Below are 13,316 nucleotides of genomic sequence, written 5' to 3'. Positions count from 1 at the left end.
TTATTTAGATGCAGCCCAGGATATGGATGGCTATCTGGGCTGCAAGCGCACATTGCTGACTCATGTTGAGCTTCTCATCAACCAACACCCCCAAGTCCTCCTCAGAGCTGCTCTCAATCCATTCTCCACCCAGACAGTGTTTGTACTTGGGATTGCCCCAACCCATGTGCAGGATCTTGCTCTTGGTCTTGTTGAACTTCATGAGGTTCACACAGGCCCACCTCTGAAGCCTATCCAGGTCTCTCTGGATGGCTTCCCTTCCCTCCAGCATGTCGACTGCACAACACAGCTTGGTGTCATCATCAAACTTGCTCAGTGTGCACTCAATTCCAATGTCCATGTCACTGACAAAGATGTTAAACAGTGTTGGTACCAATACTGACCCCTGAGTAACACCACTTGTCACTGATCTCCACGTAGACGTTGAGCTGTTGACCGTATCTCTTTGAGTGCAGCCATCCAGCCAATTCTTTACCCACTGAGTGGTCCATCCATCAAATACATGTCTCTCCAATTTAAAGACTAGGATATCGTGTGGGAACAATTGTTCTTTCATATTCTCCCCATCAAGCAGTACTTGATCTAATTCTGATTCAGATGCAGTGACAAAATTAGATGGTAATTTGGAATTTTTCCTTTGGTTTACTTTCAACAAAATTATGACTGCAGAGAAGATTTGTTTGCTTTTTCCCCCTCATGGTCCCTGTACATAATTATGTAATTCTTACATACCTCCCTGTACAGGTCAACTGTCCCCTGCATTTCAAGGCTACCTAGTGCAAAAAGTCTTGTGGGCTAGAGGGACTGGTAGTCAGAGGAAACCTCCTATACTCTGTAAAACCCAAAAAGAGCAAGATCAGTTGTCTAGTTAAGAATATAGAAAGACAGAAACAATGATGTGCATTCAGGGAACATTTCAGATGACATGCATCAAGGATGACTAAAGCAAATTTTAATCTGACACAATACAACAAAAAATATTAAAACTCTACAATCAACACAAAAACAATCAAAAACACTCACAGTGTTGCTCATCTTGATGGTCTTCCATGGTTTATTTTCTGGTTTCTCCTATGTAACCCTGTTCTTAAAGCAGAATCACAGCTTTCATCACTTAACCATTCTAGCCTTCTTGATTATATTTTATTATATTATATATTTACTGTTATATGATATTTTTATATCTTGATTATTATTCCTCTGTAATCAAATTGAGGAAAGTTGGGTATGTGCAATCTAACACCTGAAAAAAGACAGCGAAGAAGACCCCACAGCTCTCTCTATCCTTTTTTTTTTTTTTTTAATAACCTCAAAACTTCTTTTATAATTTTTCCATTCTAGAAAAGCCTGTGACTTTGTAAGTGTTTAGAACTGAAGCTTATTCAACACATTTATACCACATCACGATACCTTCTTCAACAACTTCAGCTTTTAATTGCACGTAACTCCTGTGCTGTATCTATTTCAGGAACAAAAAAATTGCTGGTAAACTGTGCTATCATCAGTCCCCACATATCTCCACGTACTCCACATTCCCTGGAGTTTTGGGATGCTATAGCAAAACCTCTTGCTACGTTTTTAAGCTACAGTGCCAGTGATTTTATGATCTCTCTTTCTTCAGACAGGTCCTTGCTCCCTTTTTTCCTTTGTCCTTGCTTGTTCTGTGTCTGTGCTTTATAGGCTAGACCACATTTAAACCCACAGTGATCCCACTGCGGGTTTTGGAGGTGGAGGGGGGGATGCAGGGGAAGTACTAACAGAAAAATAGCTCTTTCTGTGGTGGCCAGAAGAACTGTATTAGTTGAAACCACTATTTTTTTTTTAAATCAGCATTAAAAATTATTTTCTGATGTGGTAAAAACTATTATATACAGGGAGTTCAAGAAGGCAGAGGACATGTGAAAATATATTTTTACAAAGGGAAAACTGGATTATTTTATGGTTAGGAGTTCTGTACTTAAAAAGTCTTGTTTCCTTCACAGATGCAGCCTGGACACTTTTACTTGTACACCTGAGTCTGTAGGTTTATGCATGGATGATGCCACCATAGAACTCTGAGAGATCACAGTTATACTGCCAATTCATTTGTAGTCCTGTTACTCATAAATCACCTAAAGCCAGCAATCACTGACTTTATATTAACATGGTACAAGTCTGGCATCTAGCCTTATTTTCCTCCACAGAATTGCCCAGCACTTTGCTCATGTCGTCTTCAAATAACCTAACCTCCACGAAGGCTGGTGTCACTTACCATGGAGTTTAGAATGGCATTTGCAAGATCTGATGTTCCTGAGGGCAGCTGTGTAGTGCTTAGCATGAAGGAAACAGACCTCCAGGTGATGCTATCATGAGAAAAGGGCAGTGGAAAGACCAGTCCTGGAAAACGTATTGGCACAATAAAATAGCACAGTAGTCTGAAAAACAAAGAATTGAGGCAGGATAATATTATATCAGCCCTGCACTCTTTTAATAAATAGTTGGAAAGCCTTCCACAAGGAGTTTCTGTTCAATTTTATATTTCAGGCATAGAAGTTCTTAATTTGGTTCCACGAAGAGCTGAATTTCCTGAACAGGCACGTGTTAAGAGTTTTCTTACACTGGCATAAGTTATTTCTTTTGTAAGACATTTCAGTTTTGTTCTCTCTTCAAACAGAATTAAGGGAAGAGGGCATGGTGTAGAGCCCTCTGCAGCCACTGGTATCTGTACATTGACTTCTATGAGCTTCAGAGCACTTTTTTTTTAACTTCTTTTTTTAGTTGCCATTTATACAATAGTTTAAAAAGTTCAGAGAACTCAAAGCACACAAAGAATTTAGAAAGCCTCTACAAGGATGACAGTGCAATACAATAGTTCAGGATAAAATGTGAAGGATGCTGAATCCAAGAAAACCAACCCCTAATTTCCCTGCTACTTGCTGACTGAGCATGAAGACAGTTTTCTGTCTCTCCACTGGCTGGATGCAACCAACAGCTTACTGCCTGGGTTCATGCTCCTCCTGGTAAACCGTTATTCATCTAGTCTTGAATCTACAGAAGAAAGGAACCGGATAATCAATGACACTCTCATCTGTCCATATTTAAATATTTATGGGATAGATGTTGACAGATGATCTCACCATCTAATCTCCCTTTGTAGTTGATGGAAGGACAAAGGCACTTGTGTCTCATATTTTTCTATACACATTTGCAAATAAGCAAATGTGTGTATATATATGTATATATATATATATATTTGCCTAGACTTTGCTGATGCAAAGTGTGGTTTGTTTGCTTTGAACAGCCAGAAATACGCATCTATTGAAACTCCAGCAAAAATAAGTATATCTGATATGAATACAAGTAAAATTCAGGGTAGGTGGCATCTTTCCTGGTATGTATGACCAATACCCTCTTTATAAGTATCTGTTATGTTAAAGGTGTGGAAACATCCACAGGGACCTGAGTTTAAGTTTTGTTGTGGCCACATTAATAAGGTGTTCATCATTCTGGTTCTGTTCTGGACTTTTGCATTATATGACTGAAAGTGGTTCTATCATTAATTCAGAGAGTGATTCTTTTTTGTCCCATGTCCAGTGGATCAACCTTCTCTTTGCACTTCACACTGCAATTTCCTTCTGAAGGAGTCTCAGAGGCCAGAGTGTGCTAGTTTTCTGAGAAAAAATGCAACTGTTTATATCTTTGTACAAAACCATTTATCTTAATATACAGCCAGCATCTTGTCCAGCCCTAAAGGCTTCCTCTGACAAGGCCAAAACCAAGGGAAGTCTCAGTCCTCCCTCAACACAAGTGATTTTGTCCATCCTGAAGGCTACAAAAACAGCTGTCTAGTAGATATGGAATCACAAGGAGACTGATTGAAAACCTGGAAGACAGACACTTTCCAGTCTGAGCTCTCTGTCGTGGAAACAGGCGCCATAATGCAAACCTGACTGATCTGTTGAAAAAAAAAAAAGGGGGATGGGGTGGTGGGGTGGAAAATGTCTTTGTAGTCAGTTGCTGTTTCTTAGTTGTTCACAAACTGATGGAGCCCTCTCATCTTTCATTAACGTAATCAGTGAGTCATCACTGTAAGCTGAAGAGACAGGCAGATAGATTTGGAGGAGTTCTTGAATACAGGCAGAAGTACGGGTTATGTATGTAAGAGATCTGTGTTTGACTGATAACAGCCTTGTTCAATTCATAGGCTTAAGGCATATCTACACTAGAGTGAAGTGCTGTCACATTTTTTATTGTGATCATGATTGTTTTGGTAGGGTAAGCCAGCAGAGTAAATGAGAAGCAAAGCAAGCACGACCAACTGGCACATTTCTGTGGAGCAAGAGTAGACGCAGTGATTCAGTGGGTACAGCTGGGTTCAGCTGTGTCCCATGCTGCTCCTCGCTTGGACAGGGCTAGCTGGAGGATCTCTCCATGATTTCACTGCACATCTCACCAGATTATGACTGAAAGCTGGTAATTTTCTCCTCTTCCTCTTTTCTTGATAAAGAAAAGATTTCACCAGGTTTGTCAAAAGAGAAGTTTCATTGTTATAAATGGAACTATTCATTCAATACAAAAGTCTAGTATTTCAGCAAACAAGCTGTTTTGTCCACAGAAAACTGACCGTGTTTTCACTTAAGCCATATCCCATTACTGATGTTTTCATATTAGTGCTACATTTATATAAAGATTACTGACAAAATACGTCTTTCCTCTTGTGTGTTTACATGTTTCATGGTTCAGCACATCTGTGGGACTGTTTAGCTATTGAAAAATCTAATGCAACACAAAAAGTCTGATCTTATTATGACTTTCTCTCACCATCTTGGTTAGTATGCTTCAATTATTCCTTAAGGCAGGATTCAGGTCCAAGCTGTTCCCTGCTCGCCTATCTCCTGGGAAGGAGCACTGATCTGCTGAAGATACCTGGGGTGTCTGTGTATGACCATGTCCTGGAGGAACTAGTTCCTGCAGGAACTAGTGAATATGTAAACATGAATATACCTAATGGATGGGCAACCTTCTAAGCCCTGTGTTGCACTCCATGTTTTATACTAACATGGACTCACTATCCCGCTTTCTAAAGCCTGCAAGACACCACGTCGGGTCAGATGGCTAATTCTCATTGATCTTTAATGGGGCCTGGGTGTTTCTTGTGACTCTGAAATATCACCCTCACTGACTGGAGAAAGTCACTGTTCTCTCTGTATTAGAGAGTAGCAGTTCTCTCATCATGTTATTTCATGCTTTTCAGCACTGTGGGAACATCAATGAGGGCAGCGTGTTCATGGATGAGGGATGAATTTAACTTTCTGTATGGACCTGGGTGTCATAAGTTTAGCGATACTGTTCAGATAAGGGAAGAAATGCTATGTGATGGTGCTTATTCATGCTTGAGATAAAATAGATTCAAGCAAGCTGCTGTACATGCTTGCTTTGAAAATTAATGTGGAATAGCTTTCACGTTCATAAATGCACACAGGTGTTAACTGGTGTGGTTTGGTTGGGTTAGCATGAGTCTTCCCCCAGAAAAGTTGCATATTATGCAAGTGATTCTCAGTTATGAAATCCTCATAGGTGAAAGAGTCACGCATTGATGAGGACGGTCACATCTGAATGAGTTGAACTGGGGGAAAGGCTTGCGGTGGCTCAGTATGTAACAGCTGACAAAGTGCACCTGGGAACATTCTGGGCTCTGGGGCCAGTTGGCATGGAACAGCCCACATTTACCTTATTAAACTCCTGGTCCCTAAAACAGGGTGTTTGCATGCAAATAGCCTATTGGGAACAGCCACTGGGATGTTTCAGATGCCAAATTGTGGCCAGAAATTCTTTCAAAGAGTTTTTATTGGCACAGGCCAACCAGTGCCAGTGAACGTGCTAATGGTGCAGTCAGTCCTGTTCCAGGACCCACAAACAGCTCGGGCAGTGAATTTATTAGTCTGCATGTAGCTACTTATTTCCATGGTTCCTTGGTTCTTAAGCATGACAAGACCATGGACTTATTTATAGGCTTTAGTCATTGCTTCGCTGCTGGTGGCCCTCCCTAGAGATCTGAGGTATATTTTACTTATAAATCATTGAATATTTTAAATTCTTTGATGGTAGAAGTACAGCTTTGAGGGAAGGTATGAATTTCTTCTTGATGCTAAGCATGCTTAATTCTCTCTCTCGCGTTTTTTTTTTTTTTTTTTTTTTTTTTCCCAAGAGCTGAGAAGACACAGTACCAAACAAGTAAATCATATCTGACTGATCTCCTTAACTTCTATGATAAAATCACACGAGTTGTGAAGGAGGGGAGAGCAGTGGATGGCACGTTTGCAAGGCCTTTCAACACTGTCTCCCACAACAGTGTAGTATCCAAGTTAGGACATTACAGGTAGAAGAACAGATGCATAAAAAATTGGTTGGATAGTGAGCCTCAGAGGCAGTAATTAACAGGTCGTACTCTAGCAAGAGGTCAGTGACAAGGGAAGCACCACAGGTGTCTCTCCTGCAACCTGTCCTGTTTCAGACCTCCAGCAGTCACTTGGAGGAGGTGATGGAGTGCATGGTTATGAATTTTGCAGATGACACTGCACTGGAGAGAGCAACAGATAAACCAGAGGGCAGGGCAGCCATTCAGAGGGACCTAGACAAGCCTGAGGGCAACAGGAGTTCACCAAGGACAAATGCAAAGGCCTGCACCCGGGAGGGGAGAAACCCACTGCAATGACACAAGCTGGGGGATCAGCTCTGCAGAACTGGCCCTGGGGGTCACAGCAGACAGCATGCTGAGCATGACCCAAGTTGGCTGTTAACAGAAGATAATCAGTAGGTTGAGGGGAGTTATTATCCTCTTCTACCCACAATTTGTTAGACTGCATTTAGAATACTGTGTCCACTTCTACCCACCCCTCTACAAGAAAGGTGTCAATAATATGGAGAGTGTTCTGTGGAAGACCACCAGGATGGCCTGGGGCTAGAGCACTTGTCCTGTGAGGAGAGGCTGATGGAACTGGACTTGTTCAGCCTGGAGAAGAGGTGGTTTCAGGAGGAGCTACGGGCCTTCCAGTGCCCACAAGGAGGTTGTCAAGATGGAGCCAGGCTGTTCACAGTGGTGAGTGGAAGGAGGACAAGAGACTAAGGACATCATTTGAAACAAGAGAATTTCATGCTAGATGTAAAGAAAAACTGTTTCACCATGAAGTCAGTCAAGCAAGGGAACAGGTTTCTCCAAGCAGTTGTATAGTCTCCTTGCTCAAAGGCTTTCAAGACCCAGTGGGATGAAAGCCTGATCAGCCTGGTCTGACTTCATAGTTGTCCCTGCTTTGAGCAGGAGGTTGGGCTGAGTTTCCTTCCAACCTGAATTATTCTCTGGTTCTGTGAAGCAGGGTCAGGTCCTCCATCATCCACAGAAGCTTCCCCTGAAAGTTGATGGCGTGCTCAGCTCATGACAGTATCAGTGAGGTGATGGCTTTTTTACAGAATCATCCCTACACAATGGCTATAAATGGATAGGAAATATGTGCAGATATAAAATGTTAAACACAAATTTAATAAATATCTGAGATTAATGTCAGTGGGTTAATGCTGAGAAGAAAAAGCAGAACATCAGATGTTCATTTTTCCCCCAAACCCACCTTCACAGACAGAGCATGTCATGAATAACCTCTTTCAACAACATGATTTGTGGCTTGCATATCAGTGTGGTAACACTACTGCAGATGCTCTTTCAACAGTTTGGATTACATGTATGCACTACACCCAGCAATTAAAATACATACTTTGAGTGGTGTGGTAATTCAACATGAAAAATTTCCTGGGTGGGCTGCTAATCCCTAATTACATGTTTTCACAAGTCATTAAAGTTTCTCAACCTTTTTGCGTAATTGTTGCTCTTACCCTCCTTTCCACCATACAGTATCTCAACATTATTTTTTAGAAAGCTAAGAATGATGCAGTATTTCCAGGGAGAAGAATACTGAAAATATTTCTGCACCATTTTCATTCGGTGGCAGTGTCTTGTACCATATTACCTAACAAGGGATTACTGATCTAATATAACTTGACGTCTTACAAGAACAAGAAGCATCAGCCCCAAACTGTCATAAGGCTTATGACAGATCTAGAAAGCAGTGTAGAGCAATAGCATGACAATTAGATATGTCCATTTATGTTACCTGCAGTCAGTGGAACATAGAGTTTTCATTCTTCCTTCTAGATAAATCCATACTAGTTATGAATGAGAGACTGAAACTGTGAATTACTCAGCCTGTTTATACAGAACAGCAAGGTTCTTAGGGCCATATTCTTCCAGTTACCTGGCATGAACTATTAGTTTTAAACTTAGTGGGAACTTCTTGGCTGTTCAGTGTAACCAGTGTATCATAATCAGGCTGGCATCTTCTGAAAATATTTGCCACTATTCCCATTTTAAGACTGTACTAGTGGTGAAAGGCAGCAATGACCCTCTGGAGCAGCTACCTAGTTACTAAGAAGTAGCCCAAATGTAAAATATAAACCCTAGCAACAAGTTTCAACCACCTACAACATAGGCTGAATTTGAAAGATAAGCCTAAAGTTAAAATACCATCCATCTCAAAAGCTGTCTGGCTGTCTTTTCTTTCTTACTGATCTAAATGCGGTTTTGCACATACCATTCCTTTTTATTTTATTTTATTTTATTTTTTTTTTGTTTTCCCATTAAAAACAGACAAACTTGACTCCTTTTCACAGCGCCCCGGTTTCCCGGAGGGGCACACTCTGACCTGGCTTGTGACAGATCCGCAGAGGTGGCGGGGCTAGGAAGGATGAATCCTACAGCCTTTGATCACAGACCTCCTCTCCTACAAATCTCATCTGTGATGGATTGCTGATGACCATTGCTACTGTGATTTTCTCTGTTTTGGTGCAGCCATGTGTTCAGGTATAAATTGATAGGCCACTTGTGCCCAATATATCACATGATTTTCCTGCTTTTCAGGGGTACTGGGAAACTTAAATCTTCTTACTTACATCATACTACGGAAGGATGCAATAGAGAGGTAAGCTAAGACTAATGTGATAACTGACTGGCCATATCTCATTAGTTAAAGAAAAAAAAAGTATCAATATTTGATGTATCTCTTGTGGCCTTATTTCTATTAGACATCATATTTCTTGTATTTATTAGTTTACCTAAAGGAGAAAAAAAAAATATTTACCTTCATTGATATCAATCTAACTTTATCATAGGAATGCTAGAGTGCTAAATCAGGGATAAACTTGGGATTTCTCTATGAAAAAAAATAAAATAAAATAACCATAATCCTTCTACACTCATAGCGTCTCCCTTTCAAAATGAGATGTAACTCACATAGGCATCTGATCCTTGTTTCCTTTTGAAATGCCTGTCTATATAATTATACCAAGACACACAGCTTTAATTCTCCCGTAACTGAAGTCAGTGGCAAAATTTCCATTGCTTCTAACAGAGAAGGAGCAGCTATTGCCAGTGCTAGTCAAAGTACATAGAAACCTTCCAGCTGGTTTTAGTGGAAGCTGGAACAAGCCCCAGTTCTCTGTCTGAAATTCTGACCCATTTAGTTTGATCTTGAACCAAATATGTTTTCCTGCAGCTGATGTTCAGTTTACATTGGTTAAGATGTGCCAAATCTTGATTGCTGATTACACTGAGTAACCTTGCCTGACATGATAAAGCAAAGGAAATGTTGGTGTCTGGCTTTTCAGTCCTTCCTCCCACTATTAAATTACATCTCTTTCTAATAAAAGGCCTGACCCAAAGGCTGCTGAAATCAGTGGAAAGGCATCCACTGAAAAGGGTTTTAAATAAGGCCTACCATTTTGAAGGCAATTAACTCACATTCAGCCATTCCTTCTTGATGGATATTTGCAGCTGGGGCTAATAATAGTCTTTAATGTTCTTTCTGATAAATCTCTTGTAATATGTTTAATATGTCCAGAGTTAAGTTACATTTTAAAAATTAAATATGTTTATCTCTACTGAGAGTTATCAAATGCAAACACACAAAAATGCTGGGACTATTTAACCCCTGCAAATGAAGAGCATTCTTCAGTAGGATCAAAATCTCTGGATAGAATTATATCCTTTTTTAGCCTCCTTTGATGGAAAGAAGTTTATGAAGTTTATATTGGACCTGGTGAATGACCTTTATCAGGTTCTTTGCTAGATACTGTCATTGTGGTTCTTTGGTTTCCTTTTTTTTTTTTTTCCCCATCTCTACATATTGTGCTATCTGCCGAAATTGCATGCCAATGCAGAGGAGTTTTGTTCATACAATAGTCATTAAAATACTACACAATGTAAATTTTGCTTACAAGTTAAGTTCTCAATAAAGTTTTATATTTTTTTCAGTGTCACTTCCTATCTTCCTTTTGTACAGACATTCATGACCCAAGCAAAATCCTGCTGATGAATGAGGGATAGGCTTGCATACATGTAGGTTGGTACTCTCCACATGTAGAGAAGAGAGGGTGGATGTGGCAGTAGACTCTCTTCCTCTTCCTCTTCCTCTTCCTCTTCCTCTTCCTCTTCCTCTTCCTCCTCCTCCTCCTCCTCCTCCTTCTTCTCTTTCTTACCTCCTCTTCCTCCTTCTCTCTGTAATCACTCACATTTTGAAAAGCTGGTGTCAGCTCCCAAATCAGAATTTGTTCTCTCTCCAAAACCTGCTGAAGTTTTGATCTGATGGAGGGGTTTAATTTGGGCCCTCTCCTAAGCAGAAACACATTTTGAAAGCTGAACTTCAAGCCTCTGAAAGCTGTGTTAGTATTAGCAAACACTCTTTACTGTCACTGTGGGATACAGCACTTTAAATCAGCTATTTCATGATGGAATTTTCCTTCCCTGTCTCAGAGCCCATGAACTGTTCAATCTAAGTCAAGCAGAGCACTGGCAATGCTTGCAGTCCTGCTTGGCAGGCCAACAGCAAACAGTTCTCAGCTGGGATCCTATCCCAAAACAACTATCCCTATTGGAAACCTAAGCTGAAACAAGGAGCACCATATCTGTAATCCATACGTTTCTCCTGCAGACCTCCTAAAATAAGAACAGATAAATATAGAAACCTGCCAGGCCATCATGTGTGGATGAAACTTTTTTTAAAGGGGGGAGAACAGACTGATGGTCATGTCACTAGATTCAAGGTGAAGTCCAGCTCTGCTTCCAACTTGCTGTGTATTTGCATGGTTGTAAATGCACATACTAGGTGGCATGTGCATGGAGGGGATTTTTCAAGTCACCCTGTGAGGGTTACCTGAAGGTAGAAGTCATGGCACTAATGCTGGGGTGAGGAAAGATATGTCTATATCAGAAAGTATTGCCTATTGGAGCACTTTATCACATTGAGGAGAACATTACAGTAAGACTAGGAGTTGAGGCACTTGAGGTTAGTGTTCTGGAGACCAGAGTCCTGTTTCTGCTTCACTCCTTGTTTGTGACTGCAGAAAAGTTGTTTCTCCATTTGGCATCTATTTCTTTCTCTTCCTTTCATTGGCTACTTAGGTGGTGCAGGTATGCACATGCCTTGTGCTGTGAGAAGTTTCCACCTCAATGGATGGGTAAAATCTATAACCTTAATCTGTAAAAAATGATCCGCTGGGGCAAGTCTGGGCAGTGTGTGCTACTCACAACCACCAGTGTGCTCAGGCAGTGTTGTTGGTTGTAGCTTTCTTACTGGTATAGAATGAAGTACAGGAAAGTGGATGAGAAGAAGTTCACTTGGAAAGCAAAGCAGCCCCGACACTATTCAGACATACATGCATTTATGCATTTTATGGAGTTAACAGAAGGTAAAATTCCTATCTGACTTTCCATTACTGTCCTCAACTGCAGCATCAGCCCCCAGGCAACATGATCGCAATACTAGCGCCAGTGTCAGAAAGTAGTGGGAAATAGAGATAACCTCCTTGCTCTTAAATATGTGCAGTTTGGGATATTGTCAGAGCTTAGGTTACGCTTTTTGCAATAGGAAAATCGCTTCTAGGGACTCCCAGAGAACTCAGTGATTCTGAATCATGCACAAATTGTTCATTTAATCCAGTCAAATCATAGAAAAAATGTCATCAATCTCTGTTTTAGAGCTCATACCTGTAAAATGAGAGTAAGTAATGCCTTCTGTGTGGTGACTACAGATGAAATTCATTTTGAGGCCTCTGAAACTCTAAGAGGGAAGGTGCTGCAAAAGTACAAATTAGTACAATCTAAAAAAATCAGGAGCTGAACAGATACCATATTTTAGATAAGCAGAAGTTCTGTGTATGAAGTATTGCACCGGAATCTGCTAGACTAAGACTTGGTACTTGCAGAGATAATCACTGGAGCTGAGGCAGGTTTAAATTTGAATTAATACACATGATAGGTCGTTGTCCCTTAGTCTTTCCTTCTAGGAGGAAGTAAACAAATGTGTCAGTTTAATCTAGCACATTATCCTTCCTCTTAATCCTACAATTTACTTATGAGGGGATTTTATAATCTACCCAATAAATAAGGACAGTAATTATTCCTGCTACAGAGCACTGCGAGAAATATTTGCAATGAAGCTTGAAGATGGATTTAAAGACTGTTTTGGTTTTGTTAGAAACACAAAATTCTGGCCAGGTTTCATGGAAAATTCCACAGGGCCCAACACAGGTGGAAGTGAATTTTCTGTATGCGTTTGCTTAGTCAAAGTGTAGATCCAGGGTTGCATGTGGTCCTGAATACCAGAAAGGAAGAAGCTCCAGCAATATCTTTGTAGGAGCACACTAGAAGAACAGCCTTGTCCTTTGTGAAGGCCTAGACACTGCATGATCCCACTGAGAAGTCTCACAGTGGAGAGAAGAAACATAGCCCTATCCGTCCCCTACCTGCTAGCAAGCAGTATTACCTTCTCCACGCATTCTTTGATCTTTGTATCAAAGCTATTTCTTTAACTTCCCCTTCAAAAGAGGAACATAAATGTGACTTGAATGATCAGAAATATAACAAAGACAATTAGCAGGAGGGAAAATACAGGACTTCCATGATTCACTTGAACAGAAAGCCCATATCCCCTCACAGCAGTGAATGAAGCCATTCCTTCCCTGAGGGTAAAAATGCTTTCCAGATTTTCTCAGGGCACGTGGAAATTAGCATGGTGATATTTGGAGGATCAGTATGACAAGAGCAGTCTTTGCATTCCCCTGAACAAGAACTCATGTTTTCCTGCATTATATAGGAAGGGCAAACTCTTCATTCTTTACTGATACACAGGATAACACAGGTGTTGGCCAGCACCTGCCCCACTGCAAACATAGTGAAGATTGGCAACTGAAAAGAAAAAAAATCTTCTCTCCTGGGAAATTTTTTTTCCAGGGCA

Source organism: Cygnus olor, chromosome 1 (assembly GCF_009769625.2).
Source record: "Cygnus olor isolate bCygOlo1 chromosome 1, bCygOlo1.pri.v2, whole genome shotgun sequence".
Taxonomy (NCBI): domain Eukaryota; kingdom Metazoa; phylum Chordata; class Aves; order Anseriformes; family Anatidae; genus Cygnus; species Cygnus olor.
The sequence above is the reverse complement of the archived record's forward strand: the minus strand, read 5'-3'. Positions refer to the sequence as shown.